This window comes from Pistacia vera, unplaced genomic scaffold, assembly GCF_008641045.1.
Source record: "Pistacia vera cultivar Batoury unplaced genomic scaffold, PisVer_v2 Contig124, whole genome shotgun sequence".
Lineage (NCBI taxonomy): Eukaryota > Viridiplantae > Streptophyta > Magnoliopsida > Sapindales > Anacardiaceae > Pistacia > Pistacia vera.
In genome coordinates, this window is record NW_022195293.1 from 1,076,730 (window position 1) to 1,091,473 (window position 14,744).

The 14,744-nt window shown below is 33.8% G+C and overlaps 1 pseudogene; it reads right to left on the reverse strand.

The window, feature by feature from the left end:
* Window positions 1-430: 430 nt before the first annotated feature.
* LOC116118028 lies at window positions 431-3,531 on the reverse strand (annotated as a pseudogene).
* Window positions 3,532-14,744: the final 11,213 nt, after the last annotated feature.

Sequence of the window (14,744 nt, forward strand, 5' to 3'; positions counted from 1 at the left end):
CTGCTTGAAGCTCACAATTATTGAAAAATATAACTAATGTGGCCTTAAACTGCAATACATAATTAGTTCTGTGAGATAGGATACATAAAACATGTTACATATATATATATATATATATATATATAGATCTCAACATTATCCGAGTCTGCATTTGATTTTAAGATCTAGATATGAAAAAATCTTGCAATGTTATATGAAGACAAATAAGCTAGCAGCAAAGGATCTTCCATGAAACACAATTTCTGATTCTCTTTTCTATTTTTCAGTTTAATTGAGAAGACCCTGCAATGTCCCCAATCCTACTGCCGAAACACAAGACTAATATGTCAGCAACTGCCATATTTTTAATAATTTAAGCAACTAACAAGCACTGCTAGTTTATCACTTCTCAAAGTATCACCAGCTGGTCGCATCTTGATAGTCTCTCTTTTGTATGCCAAAGAACACTAGCTTTGCTGGGAAACCAATATCTTCCCCAGGTAACAATATAGCATAATAAAATTAATAATTTGCAAGAATTATTGAAACGTACAGAGTCGGAATACAAAATCATGTAAGATGTCCTATGGCCAATTACCTTGTCCACGTGTTTTTATGCATAAGTAAAATTGCTCGCAGAAACCAATATGGTGAATTGCTGGAACCTTTTCACATCGCAATGGTGCTTGATATTAAACATTTCTTCACAAGATATGTATTGAGTCATGACTGTTTGTTGCAGCTTTAAAACAAAAGAAATAACAGCCGACTTTTGAGTAATACTTTGTTAAAAAATTATAGATACAAGAATATATAAGAGTCCCTATGGCCAGGTTACCTAGCCCAATTCACATCCAACAACATAACACGGCAAGCTGATGGAACTTTATCAGTTTTAAAATTGAAGTGGTGCCTGATATTCAACATTTCTTTCACAAGATGTCTCCAGTGCAGGATTTCCTAGTTGCTGCAGCTTGAAAGAAGACAAAACAAAACTTCAGCATGAAATAACTTTAAAAGAACAACACAAAGTCACATTAACAAAAATGAAGTAATAAAGATCAAAACTCTCTTAAAAACAGGATCTAAGACCAGATTATGAAGTTATAAATTCCACAGTAAGTGCAGAAGATGTTAAAACTGATTTTTGAGTAATATGTGTATCATCCTCGCTTAATAAGATTATATAAGATTGCTTGTGGCCACTTTACCTAGTCCATTTCTCACTCAACAGCATTAGAACCCAATTGCAATAACTCCACAGTTTGGGAAACACAATAATTGATGTAGATGATGACTGTGCATCACTCTCTATTCCCAAAAACTCATTACCTAGTCTTTTCACCTTATCATTGTTAAAAGCTAATCCAGGAAGAGTTATCTTGCCGATTCCTCCCATCTCTACTATAGAGATTGTGGGGAGGACTTGTTGAGTACTAGGACTCAACAAAAATTCTACTATTCTATTCTTTTTTTCATCTCTTCCATAAACCTCTTTAACATCAATGGCAGAGGTGGTCATTTTACATGCCACTCCTTTGCTACCATTAGTCATTGATCTAATGTTGAACCTCTCCTTCTCTACAGCAATAATGCCTAGTTTTATATCTAGATCTTTTATCTCGACAGCAATGTCATAAAGCAAAACCAATGGTCTACAACCGGATAGTAAAGAATGAGAGATCTAACCTTTTTCAGAGGCCTAGAAGCATTTTGAGCTTTCTTAATTTGTAATTTCTGAAGCTTTGAGTTCCACACATCCAACACATTGTCTATGCCTTTGGAAGCATATTAATTGGACAGAACGATGTAGTTCCCAGAATTTGTAGGTTCCAGTTCAAAGAGATGTTCAGCAGCAGCTTCACCTATACTCACATTACTGTGAATGCTACAAGAACTAAGCAAAGCTCTCCGAACACAAGCGTTTGTCTCAAAAGACATTCGCTCAATCATATTATATGCCTCTTCTAGCTTTCCAACACGACCTAGAAGAGTCACCATGCAAGCATAATGCTCCATCCTTGCTTCAATACCATGCTCTTTACACATGCTATCAAAAAATTTGCAGCCTTCATCAGCTAGGCCAGCCTGGCTGCAGGCAGATAATACAAAAATGAAGCTAATAAAACTAGGCTTTTGTCCACTCCTTTGCATCAAATGAAAAATCTTTATAGCTTCTTTAGCCTTTCCGTGCATGGCATATCCACCCATTATAGTGTTCCAACAAACTAAGTTTTTGGATGACATCATAACAAAACAAAGTCATGACATCTGAATCCTTCCACACTTTGTATACATATCAATTAGTGTTGACACGTAAATACCATCAGATATTCCTCTTCTGATAGAAAAGTAATGAGCCGCCTTCCCGAGCATCAATGCTGCAATACTTCCATAGGCTGATAGCAAGCAAGTTATTGTAACATTGTTTGGCTTGATCCCCGCTGTCTGCATCTCTCTAAAAAGTTCCAATGCCTCAATACCTGTCCCATTTTATGAGAAACCAGCAATCATTGACGTCCAAGACACAACATCTAATTCCACTCCTTGGCTCTGGAATTGCCTAAAGACCTCCAATGCATTATAGACAACACCATTCCTACAGAGACCCATAACAAAAGCACTGCAAGCACGTATATCCAAATTTTCCATCTCATGAAACACTTTGGACATATTCCATGTACGCACACACTTTCAGAACATATCAATAAGTGACCTACTGACGCACTTGTTCTCCAATAAACCTTCCTTAATCACAAAACCATGAATCTGAATCCCAAGTTTGGGATTCTCCAAGTCGCCCACAGCGGAAAGAATACTAGAAACACTATGCTCCTCAGGCGTAAATCCTTCAAAATGCATCCTTTGAAACAAAAGAACCGCCTCTTCATAATGTCCACTATGATTAAACCTTGCAATCATACCATTCCAAGACAACACATTGGGTTCCACTCTTAAACGACCCATCTCGTTAAAGAGTTTTTTCGTTACATCCACGCACCTTTGTCGCGCGTAACCCGCAAGCAGAGCACTAAAAGTTTGCACATCTGGTTGGGCTAATCTATCAAACACTTTGTGAGCGTCCCCAATGTTCTGACATTTAACGTACATATGAAACAACCCGTATACAAACACCATTGCATGAACTTATTTTCCAGTTTCCACTAACGACAATCCACTGCAAGCCTTAAAGATATTAGGCAACACGTATGTATCAGGTGGCAGACCGTGAGAGAGCATTTGAGCGAATACACGGAGTGATTGAGTAAAAAGATTTTGTTTTGAGTACGCGTAGATAAGAGTAGAGTAAGAAAAGGATGTGGGCTCAAGAATAGAAGAAAAGATTTGGTTTGCGTCATCGAAGTGTTGGTGATTCGCATATTGAGACAGAAGCTTTGTTGCGAGATCCGTGTCATTAGAGACGCCGGTTTTGAGAATGTGAGCGTGCGATTGTTATGTCTGTGATAGAGATAAGTTGAGTGAGTTGAGGGTACGAAAGATTGAGCGTTGAATGTTTTCCAAGTGAGGAAGAGCAAGTTTCGTCAAGTTCATGATTATACGCCAACCCTAATTTTTCAATCGCGTATTGATCACCGAGAAAATTTAGCTGCCCGGTCCCCCCAAGTTTGTATTTAAGAAAATGGCCTTGATACTGTTCATTAAATTTTTTATAATTTAGAGAAGATGACGTGGCATAGTTAGGATTAATTAAACACGTAAAATGGGTTAAAATGAAAAGATTAAAACATATGTGGGCCGAATCAGAAATAATGAAAGTTTTCAAAATTTGAAATTTCGCAAAACANACATGAGGGATCATATGATTTTCTCTTTTGTTTTTTTATCATGAGGCCAGCCAATGACAGTTATGTGCATCCAAGTTCAACCTTACAAACATAAAACAGAGTTGGATAAACACTGCGCAGAGTCATTCAGATCAATTATTGATCCCAATAGATAAAGATTGCCTCGGAATAGATCGGTCTCATGTGGAATATTGATTGAAACTTGGAATGGGGTTCAGAAATTTTATTCTTCATGGGCTTTACTTCAGCTGATAGGCCCATATAACAACAACAAACCGTACAGTTTCCTTTAACCCCCCCGGCCCATTTTTTTAACTCACGTCAAACCCAACCTGGTCCTGTCTCCTGCAACTCAGACACCTCCTATGTACCCTCCACGTGGGTCTCTGTAAACTTCATCAGCTATCTCCATTCACTATCCGACACGCCACCCCATGCTATCTGATCACTTAATCATATATCTACTCCCCATTTCTAAATTTTTCTAATTTTTTAATAATAAATTGTTAAAAAAGAGGCAGGCGCCGCTGAGCAGCGCCGTACAAGAAGCATAGGGCTTACGTCATCACCGGCGCTTAGAGTAGTGACATACTCACATGACCCACACACCCCTCCTGCTCTTACGTCTAATCAGGCGGCGGCTCTCTGCTTTATAATTTTATTTTAATGTAGGTCCCACTTGTTTTTTTTTTCTGCTCAACTTCTCGTTTGCATGTCATCAAGAAATCAGCACCGTTTATTCTGCTTATAAGGAATCAAAGGGTCCAAGAATTTATTGTTCAGAGTTTCAAGACATGTCTGACAATTGCAATCTTATTCATGACCTTAATACCATTGGTTCTTAGGTTCTACCCTTTCAAATGCCAGGGGAAGCCCTCCATCGCGGAGTAACCTTAACTTTAGTGGACCAAGGGCGATCTGTGACGCTGCATTTGGCATAGATAAAGGATAGCCTAATAAGGGTAAATCCCAGTATAGATCAGCCGTGAAAAATCCAGCTATGAGGAAACTAATCGACGGCTGTAAATACGAGGTTTGAGTGAACGGTAGTATTGGGCCATGTCTTGACTCAAAAAATGAAGTAATTTTTAGCCCATAATCCAATTTTACGTGAGATTATAATTGTACTACAATATAGGATTTATAACTGATTACTTGATCGTAAGAGTTTTGAGATTGTAATTCTATAACCAAATTAAACCATATTTGTATGATTACAAGTTTATGATACCGAGTGTTTTGTTTTAATAGATACAAAACCTGATTTTTCTTCTATCAAGGCAAAATATAAAATTAATAACTCAATCGTAAGAGTTTTGGGATGTGATTTCATAAACAAATTAATCCATATTTCTGTAATAACCACATTAATTGATTTGTCTCGTACTTTATTGTTAATTTCGATTGATTTAAATTACTTTAATTTTTTTAGAACTGTTAAAAATAGAACTTTAAAGTATAAGTAGAAAGGAATAAGAATAATCTCTCTTATAACAACTATATTCACATTTATAATTAAAGATGGAGGCTAAAAAGAAATAGAAACTCAAGCGATGGGCCAAGAGTTGGAAGTTTCGAGTCCAAAAGACATAATCCCATTAGTTTGAACTTTGAAGATCCCAATGAGAGTCAAGAATGTCTTGGAAGGGCATCACCAAGTCCAGTGACCAACCCAATAATTGTTGTGAGGGTGGTAAATAGTTGGTAATAGGGTAAGTTAGATAATGATATATTGAAAGAAAAATATTACTCTTAATTTTTTTTTTTTTTTTTTTAATAATCAGAGTATTCAAGTCAGCTTATATGCACTTTAACTAATCCCTGAGGCTTATTAAACACCCTACAAACTAAATGCTATAAGGTAAGTCACAAATGTAGTAAATGATCTAATGATCACATTGGGTCGGGTTGGGATCGGGTACCCCTTAGCCTAGGACCAAGCCCGACCTCATGACAAAGGCCCAAGCCCAAGCCCGTCACTAGTATGATAGGCAAAGCCCAAGCCTGACGGGCTTTTTGTAACCTCAAGCCCGACCCAAGCCCGCCCATTTTTATAATGTGAATTTTTAAATATTAATACATTTTAATTTTTTTATATTTTTAATTTTAAAAATAGTTTTTAAATATTAATTTATTTTTGAATACTCATCAAATAGGATGAGATTATGGGTTGGGAAAAATGGGTATATATATGTAGAATAATCTTGTAATTAAATATACAGTATAAAGATAATTTAGTAAAATTAATACTAAAATTGTTGGGCCTTAAAATCAGGTCCAGGGCCAAGCCCAAGCTTGCAAACACAAGATAAAGTCTGACCTTCGGGTCGGGCCGGATACCCAAAAATATCGGATTCATTATCATCTCTAAAATGACCCTAAGATAATTTATCTCCTGTAAAGTTAATAAAGGGAACAAACTTTTTTAACGTAAACTTCCGAGGTTATATTACCCTTAATTCATTTGCAAGTAATTGACGTTAAATTTCTGTCTTTAGAAAAAAACACTCCTTGGAAACCAATTTGCGATTGTGTCAGAGAATTACTGGATGATCAAGATTCAATGAAGGACATAAAATTCCATATTAGATGACTTGGTTTACAAAAACTTATCTAAAGGCTGCAAATGAAATCAAATTGACTGACACTTGCGTACAAGCCTTGAGTTCTTATAGATTTTCATTAATAAATTCTAAAAATATAACGAACACATCTCAAAGACTCAAACTCTTAATGAAGATTGATTCAGTATATTATCAACCAATGAAGTTAAATAACGTAAGCTGATTCATGGAATCCACTTCAAAAATCCCAATTAAAATCTTTGCAACTTGGTATAAATACGCGTACAAGTTACCACCAGATTTTCTTTCATGTCCCACGCACTCATAATTGATTTGTTTTAACGTTAAAGTATTAAATGATTAAACATAATTAATTATCATCACTTTCATCAATTCTCTTTCGTGAATTAATTTGAAAAAACTGTTGCTTGAAGAAATCGTATGGACTAATGACAATAAACGATCGAGGCAGTCATTTACAGGTTAACACGAGGTCGTTTTCTCTTAACTAATTTGGTCCAAATTGATGTACAGGTTTCATCGTGTCTTTTATTTCGTAGAATTTGAAATAAATTCTAAAGAGGGGTTACGGGGAGGGATGACCGATTACGTCTATCAAGAGATATGTATTAGGAGATCACACAACAAAAAATATATATTTGAGATAAATAACATAGTAATAAAATCATACTATACGAAGAGACACAATATTTACGTGGTTTGATATAACCCGTCTATATATACGGATGAGAGAAATCTACTATAGTTTAATGAACATGATTAAAAGAATACAAAACACCATAAACCCGATACATAATTAACAGAGCGGAAACAATCATAGTTTCGAACCACATTCAATCCAATTCTTAGGGCAGAAACAATCTCAATTTTACTTAGAGCGCAAAACAATCCCAGTTTTACCTAGAGCGGAAACAATCCCAGTTTTACTTAGAGCGCAAAACAATCTCAGTTTTATCTAGAGTGGAAACAATCCCAGTTTTACCTAGAGCGGAACAACCCCAGTTTCTAAGACATTCTACCTATAGTGCTTAATAACTCTTACATCAAATACCTTGTGTTCTTGTACCTTGTACCTTGTATTCTCATATTCTCTCATAACATTGAATTGCTTATTTCCTTATATTTATAGTAGGATATGTGATATTCTATTTCTAATAGGATTCATATTTCAATTCCTAAATTATATTCTTATTTACAATTGTATTATTTATTAAATAATTTTCTTAATTACATACAATTTCACCTGAGAAAAAATAGGAAAGCACGCCACAATATCTCAACAATATGTGGCGTTATGTTATTGGTTATAACGTCAACCATGCTATGTGATCAATGTAGATGCATGACAATTAATAAAAGGTATAAGACCACATGATCGTGCCCTAATATGAAGAAAAAAAAAACACTTGAAATAACTTTTAAAATTCGGATGTACCACTTTTTCAAAACCCTAATACTATAGTGAAACTTTGCTTGAGATAATAGTAATTATTCTTTATTCTCTACTTCATTTAGTAGTTAATCAAAGTGGATATATATGTGACGATTAGTAAAGGGTATAAGAACACATGATCATGTTCTACAAGTGAAAGAAACATAACCCCAAATGATTGGTCTGACGATCAAGAAAGTTTACTCTCTTTATTAACTTTTTGGGTTCGAAGCATCTTGGAACCATCTACCATATTTGTGTCTTATCTTGAAACATTAGGGCTTGTAGAGTGTTTAATTGATACTAAAATTAGTTGAGATGCATGTAAACTGACCCGAACACCGTGATAAAAAAAAAATAAAAAATAAAAAATAAAGTTGAAAGACACATGGAGTATCTTTTAAATTCAAGATGTGCCATTTTTTAAAGCTCTATTACTATAAATAGTGAAACGTGACTTCTATGTGACAATAGCAATTATTCTTTATTATCTCCTTCATTTAGTCGCTCATCATTTTTAACCGACGGTGTAAATGAGAAGAAGATATTATTTGAAAAAGATAAACGAGATTGTCCACTTCCAGTCAAAATGGTTGGTACACGTAGAAAGGTGGAAGGTTATAAACTTAATCAAAAGCTTCTTTTATTTGATTTAGATTTACCAGACTTGCGGAATCAGGAAGCTCTTGTGACAAGAGCAGGTCCAGATAGTTAGCTAATTTTGGAAGCATCTCATTACGTTACAACTTACTATCTAACCAGAAATAATAATATAGATTCATGATTTTGACACTAAATGCAAACCAGAAAGTCAGCTTGATGATGCATCAAGTTTCTGGACACTACATGCAAACCAAAAACCGGGCATTAAATTTAGTCTCAATTATCATAACTTAAACTTGAAAAGAATAAAAATATATGTATTTGGTTGTTAGATTTAAGATTAGATTGGTGAACAAATGGGATATAATAATATTAGTGTATTTCGTAAAACGTAAAGCCAATGAGAGTTCAATTTTGTTGGAATATTAGTTGAAGCAAGGACAATGGATCAGCTCACTTGAATTAATCCTATAGAAAAATCCCACAAATGACCAACTTGTGCTCAGATTTTTAGACTGTTTGACATCACCCTTGAGTATAAAACTCAAACCTGAAGCTTTAAATTAATGAAATTGACTTATCATAACAATCTGAAAGGTGGGGTGGGAAGTGGGGTGGAGTGTTATTTTTATATTTCTTTATCAGATATTTAAGAAAAAAATAGAAGTTCTTGCATACGTTTTTACTAGTCATCAGAATAAGAGTAAAAGGGTTTCATTACTGGATAATTTACGGAGTGAAGTTCTCTAAGCTTGTTTGATATATTATATGGATCATATTAAAAAGTTTATATTATCCAGTCCAGGAAGACAGTACGTAAGCATAATGTCATGATCCCTTAAGAGCACGAGAACACATTAACTTCGTAATTATTAAAGAGCGATGATCAAACGAGATTATAAAAATCTATAATTCGAAGTACTAGTTAATTATACAAGTATTTTTGACTGAAGATCGATATATTGACAAGAAGTTATACTCATTTTCTAAAGCTGTAGTCTTTATACTTGTTGTGCCTAAAAAATCGCATTGATATCAATACTAACCAATCAGAGTTTAGGAAGACTTTGTACCGTCTGAGAGCTATCACGTTGCCCTAAGACAGAAGGGATACGGCTGTCACCACCCTAACAAATTCAAGTTTTGTCTATGAGTGGATGAGGACCGCACACTTGTCCAAACTTTATCAAAATAAAAAGAAAAGAATTAAAGAGTGATCCCTACGTGTCAGGACAACTTATAAAAGCATTCATTATATTGACTTAAAAAGTGTATAAATGAGCACCTCTCTTCACGACAAGGGAGGTTGGGCATATAAGAGCTAGACAGAGATTTGAGCGTCATTATTTCTCTCTGTAAAGCAAAGTATTTCTTCATCTTTGTATGCCTTATGGGCAATATCATGAAAAATAATCAGAGAGTAATAAAATAACAGTGGATGTAGGATTTGCTTTAAGTATCCGAACCACTATAAAGACTTCTCTTGTCAGTCTATTATTTATGTTTCTGTAACATATATAATATCAGCACCATATTCAAATCTCATGGGTCCATCACGTGTAATTTCTAAGACTCTCATAACACTTTACACGTGCGAGTCGTTAGTGTCAAAATCGAGCATCAACAATATTCTTTGATTCAAAATACTTGTATTTGTAGATAAAGATTTGCAAGAGAATGTAGCAGACATCATTTTGTTATAATAAGCAAATATTGTCTGTGAACCGCTGGTTTATATTCCATTACCATGATCTCCTAGAAGATGCTGAAAAAAAATACAGTTTAATGCTTTAGCTATATTAGGATAAAGTGTAACCCTGAAATTCTATGATAAAGATCATTGATTTTGGTGAATAATTAGGACACGATAGGATTATTCCAAGAGGGAGAATAAGTGATCAACGAGGCATTTCTTCAATCCTTTCTGCAAAAATTATTATTCCAGGATGAATATCATGAAGGACATATATTACTATACGAATCTTATGTCTTGTTCTTCTAATGATCTAACAGAAGTAAGCAGTCACATGTGGAGAAAAGATGTGTCTGATTTGGGTTGAATTATTGAAGAACTTTGTGATGACTGATCCAGACCAATTCCTAGAGCACATCCTTCTCCAATAATTCATGCATATGCTACCCTAATTATCTTGCTTCAGAGACCATGTGACTCTGTTGATTTGGTGTGCCCCCAAAACTGAACTCTCTGAAATCCTTGCTATGCTAACTCTCTCCATTTCATTTTCAGTACTATATCATAAACTATTACTGTCACCGACATTTTGTCTATTTTAATTACATTACTACAAAGATAAGATCCATTTAGATCTAAATAAACAAGAATCATATATATAACACATAAACTTAATCCAATGTCTTTACATTATATTATATATAATTCAACTGCATAAAGGATTCTAGGATATCAATCAAGTTCCTGAGCATTTTCATGATTCTCTTACGATCTTACCACAAGTCACTTGAATTTAAAGCCTGGTCAGGCCATTGGATATATATATATATATATATATAGAGAGAGAGAGAGAGAGAGAACAATTAAAAAGAAAAAAAAAGGCATAAAAGCTTATACATTATGTTTACATGAATGGTCACCAGTGGAGGGGCCATTTAGAAGATTATTGGAGTAACATCTGGTTAATGGATATGGATATATGCCGTTACTTGTTAATGGGGAAATGCAGAAATACATGAATTTAAATTTAATATGCCCTACAGTTTGCTTTATCTGGATTTGATGCCTTTTGGGTCAAAGTTTTTTCATGTTTCCCAAGCTTAGCTTTGAGTTTCATGAGCTTCAAGGTTTTGTCTTACTTCGAATTCTTAATTCTCAATTCATACACATTGATTTCTCCTATTGGTGCCGTGCATGAATGCCTCGAATTACTCATTTTATTGCTATATGAAAAACATGTGCATGCGCAGAAGCTTGCTTTACCATGTTTCATGAAACCATTCGTACTGCAGAAGCCAGAGACAAACTATCTCTAGGAAACTCTGAGTATTTGAGAATTCTCGTCTAATTATCACCTTAATCTAAGACTTTGAATTTCCATGTATACAAGGAATTCAAATGGGTACGTACTTTACACATAAATATTTAAGTTAACGAACTTTTTCTCATTTAAATAATAGTTTAATGATATTTTTTTACATATAAATATTTGAATTTTTAAATAAGAAAGATCGATAAGTCTTTTAATGACGAAATGTTGGATTTTGGTGGTTAAGATTGATCAGAATTTGATTTAGAAGAGACAGTTATATAAACCCTAATCACTCAGATTATCTACTATTGATAGAGTCAATAGAAATAGGGTTTTATGGGTTTTAGTGAATGATGATAGAAAAAGGAAGACAATAATGGTGGTATGAAATCGTGACGATACCGAAATTAAAAATGAAATATAAATTTAAATGATAAAATGATATTTTAAAATTTTATAAGATGAAAATGTGCCATTAAACCGAGTGGGAAAAAATCGTTTACTCTAAATATTTTTGCTTAAATTTATATACAATTATAAAACCTTAAATCATGAAGTTTATCACCTTTTTATTTCTACGTTTCACAGGAAACAGTGCCGAAAGTAAGAAACACAAAAGGCACATCATCCAAAGATCTAACTAGCTGACAAGCTACATAAAGACAGTAATAATCTCTGGAGTGAGCAGAGATCTCCAGCAATCTTTTCATAACACATGGCTTAGATATATTATTATATATAGACAAGTACAATCATGGGTACTTAATGTAAATTATATTAAAGACTGTCTAATTAAATCACCAAACCATGTTTAATTAAGAAGCAAACGCTTAATTGTAAAACAAGTTTTTACTCTATACTTTGCTCATCATATAAACATTAACAAAATACTTTAATAAATCAATCACTCCATTCTTTGCTTTGGCTTAGACATTACAACTCAAATTAAAATTCTGAGAGGAAAAGTTACAAAAATCTAGTGTACCCTCATTAATATATTTCTTATATCCATTTTCATATTACTGCATTCATTTCTCTCCCATGATGTAGGACAAGTTTGAGTTATTTAATGTTTTTTTTTTTTTTAATCATGATTATTTTCCTATTTTAATTAGGTTTCATCATTTGGAAAAACTTTTTTGGTAGGTTATTTGAAAAAAATGTCATTCTAAAAAACTATATGAATATAATAGAGTATGATTAAATCAAATAGGATAAGATTCTGAGAATGTGTTTGACATAATATCTGAAAATTATATCAGAGTTAGATAAAAATTAGAATTGTTTGTTTGGTACATTTTTTGAAAACATTTTCAGAAAATATTTAGATTATTTTTAACCCCTTATACTTGTTAATTTAGCTAAATACCCCCCACAATAAAAATTTATAAATTAACAAAAACACCTCACCCCCCAAAAACTACCGACAACCAGTAGTTATCGGAATGATGCATGATTAACTAAATTTGGTCAGAAATAGCCAGATACACAAGTAGATATTCGGCCGTTGTTAACGGCCAAAATTTGGCTATCAATGAGGACCAAAATGTGGTCATCGTCAACGGCCAGATAAATCTGGCCATCAATGACTGCCAGATCTAGCCGTTTTTTGCCAGATCAACGCACGACTAGCCAGATTTAGCCGGTCGTGCGTCATTTTGGCGCTGATAGCCAGTGGCTATTGTTGGCGGCTGGTAATGACTTGGGTGAGTAGGGTTGTTTTTGTTAATTTATAAACTTATATTGTGAAATGTAATTGTTTTTAATTGAATAGAGTTGGAAAAATGTTAGAATAAGATAATAAAAAACAAGTCCCACCCACTTTTCATTTTCAATAGAAAAAATCTTATTTAATTCGGATTGATCTTCGAAAAAATAATCCCATAAGTAAACAAACACATATTTTGTTTTTTAATCCAAATGGGATAACAAAAATATAATTGAAAAGAGTGAAGCAAACAAGGTGTTAATATTGTTAATTTTGATTTATTTTACTTATGGTTAAGGATTTTAGTTCAATTAAGAATTTTATTTACTTACTCTAATGATATTATGAATAGACTCGACATCCTAAAAAAGCTACATGATAGGTTTTTTTTTTTTTCATCTTTTTTGCATCCGCTTTGCTACCCAGATTAAAATTACTAATGGGTTATAATTTCGCTTTGCAAAGAAGATTATCACTCCTAATATACTAGTCTTTTGAGTTGGAAACATGAACCTCTAACAATTGACACTCAAACTAAAGCTACGTTCCAATGTTGGTTTCTCATCAATCTTATTTGAATGAGGATTGTTGAATTTTATTATATTGAGCTCTCACCTATTAATTTAAACTTCTAAATCGAATGACAACTTATTATGGTATTAGAGTTAAAAGGTGTAAAATTGGAATCCCCATATCCAACCAGATAAAGAAGAAATGGATGATTATAGTTTTGGTTGAGCTAGGGATTGTCCGGTCCTAGGAGATCTTACATGATTATTTTCAAGTATAATTTAATAACAGAAGATGCATGGCATCATGCAAGAACCAATTAAAGTACTAGAATTGCATGCAGCAGTGAAGAGAAAGAAATAACTAGAGTAACTTAACTACTTTGACAATTGAGAAGGCTTTATCTCAATTTCAATCACCACCGCAGCAGTCTTTATTTTGTATATATATAAACTGTGGCCGTAGTGGTCTCATCTTTAATATAGAATATAGTAACGAACGACATGTTGAGTAGCTAGCTTCAACTTTCTATAAACAAGAATGAAAATCCTGCGCTTGATGTGTCCCCTAACAGGACGCCTCTTGTTTCTCCTTCCACGATTCTTAACCTCACTCATGATCTTCTTATCCATTTGAGATATAGAATAAATAGATCTACTGCATGAGAAAGCAGAGAGCTTTGAAGAGTTTATGTATATGTTTAATTTTTGTAAGTTTGTAGGGGTTGCCTGCAGGAACCTTCGTGCCACCTTCATGTACTTAATGTAACTTCAAAAAGGGCAATAGTGCGCACCAACACAAACATATAACATCTTGTACTTGTAGTACTGGAATTAGAAGAAATTAGGGTATTTTCTTTTTTTGTCTGCTCAAGACTCCAACCAGAATTTCGTGTGATTGATTCTATATATATATATATATATATTATTCTATATATATATAACTTTATGTTCTTGAGCAAATGAATCTTCTTTTTTCATTTCACCTACTGAACGTACTATGTTACTGTTAGTGTTTTTGGAGGCTTCGTGTATTGGGATCCACACTACTTCTGTTTAGCTTCTGCATGAGCTACACCTCTGCAGAGACTTGGTTCAGTTCCCGGCTTCCAATTCC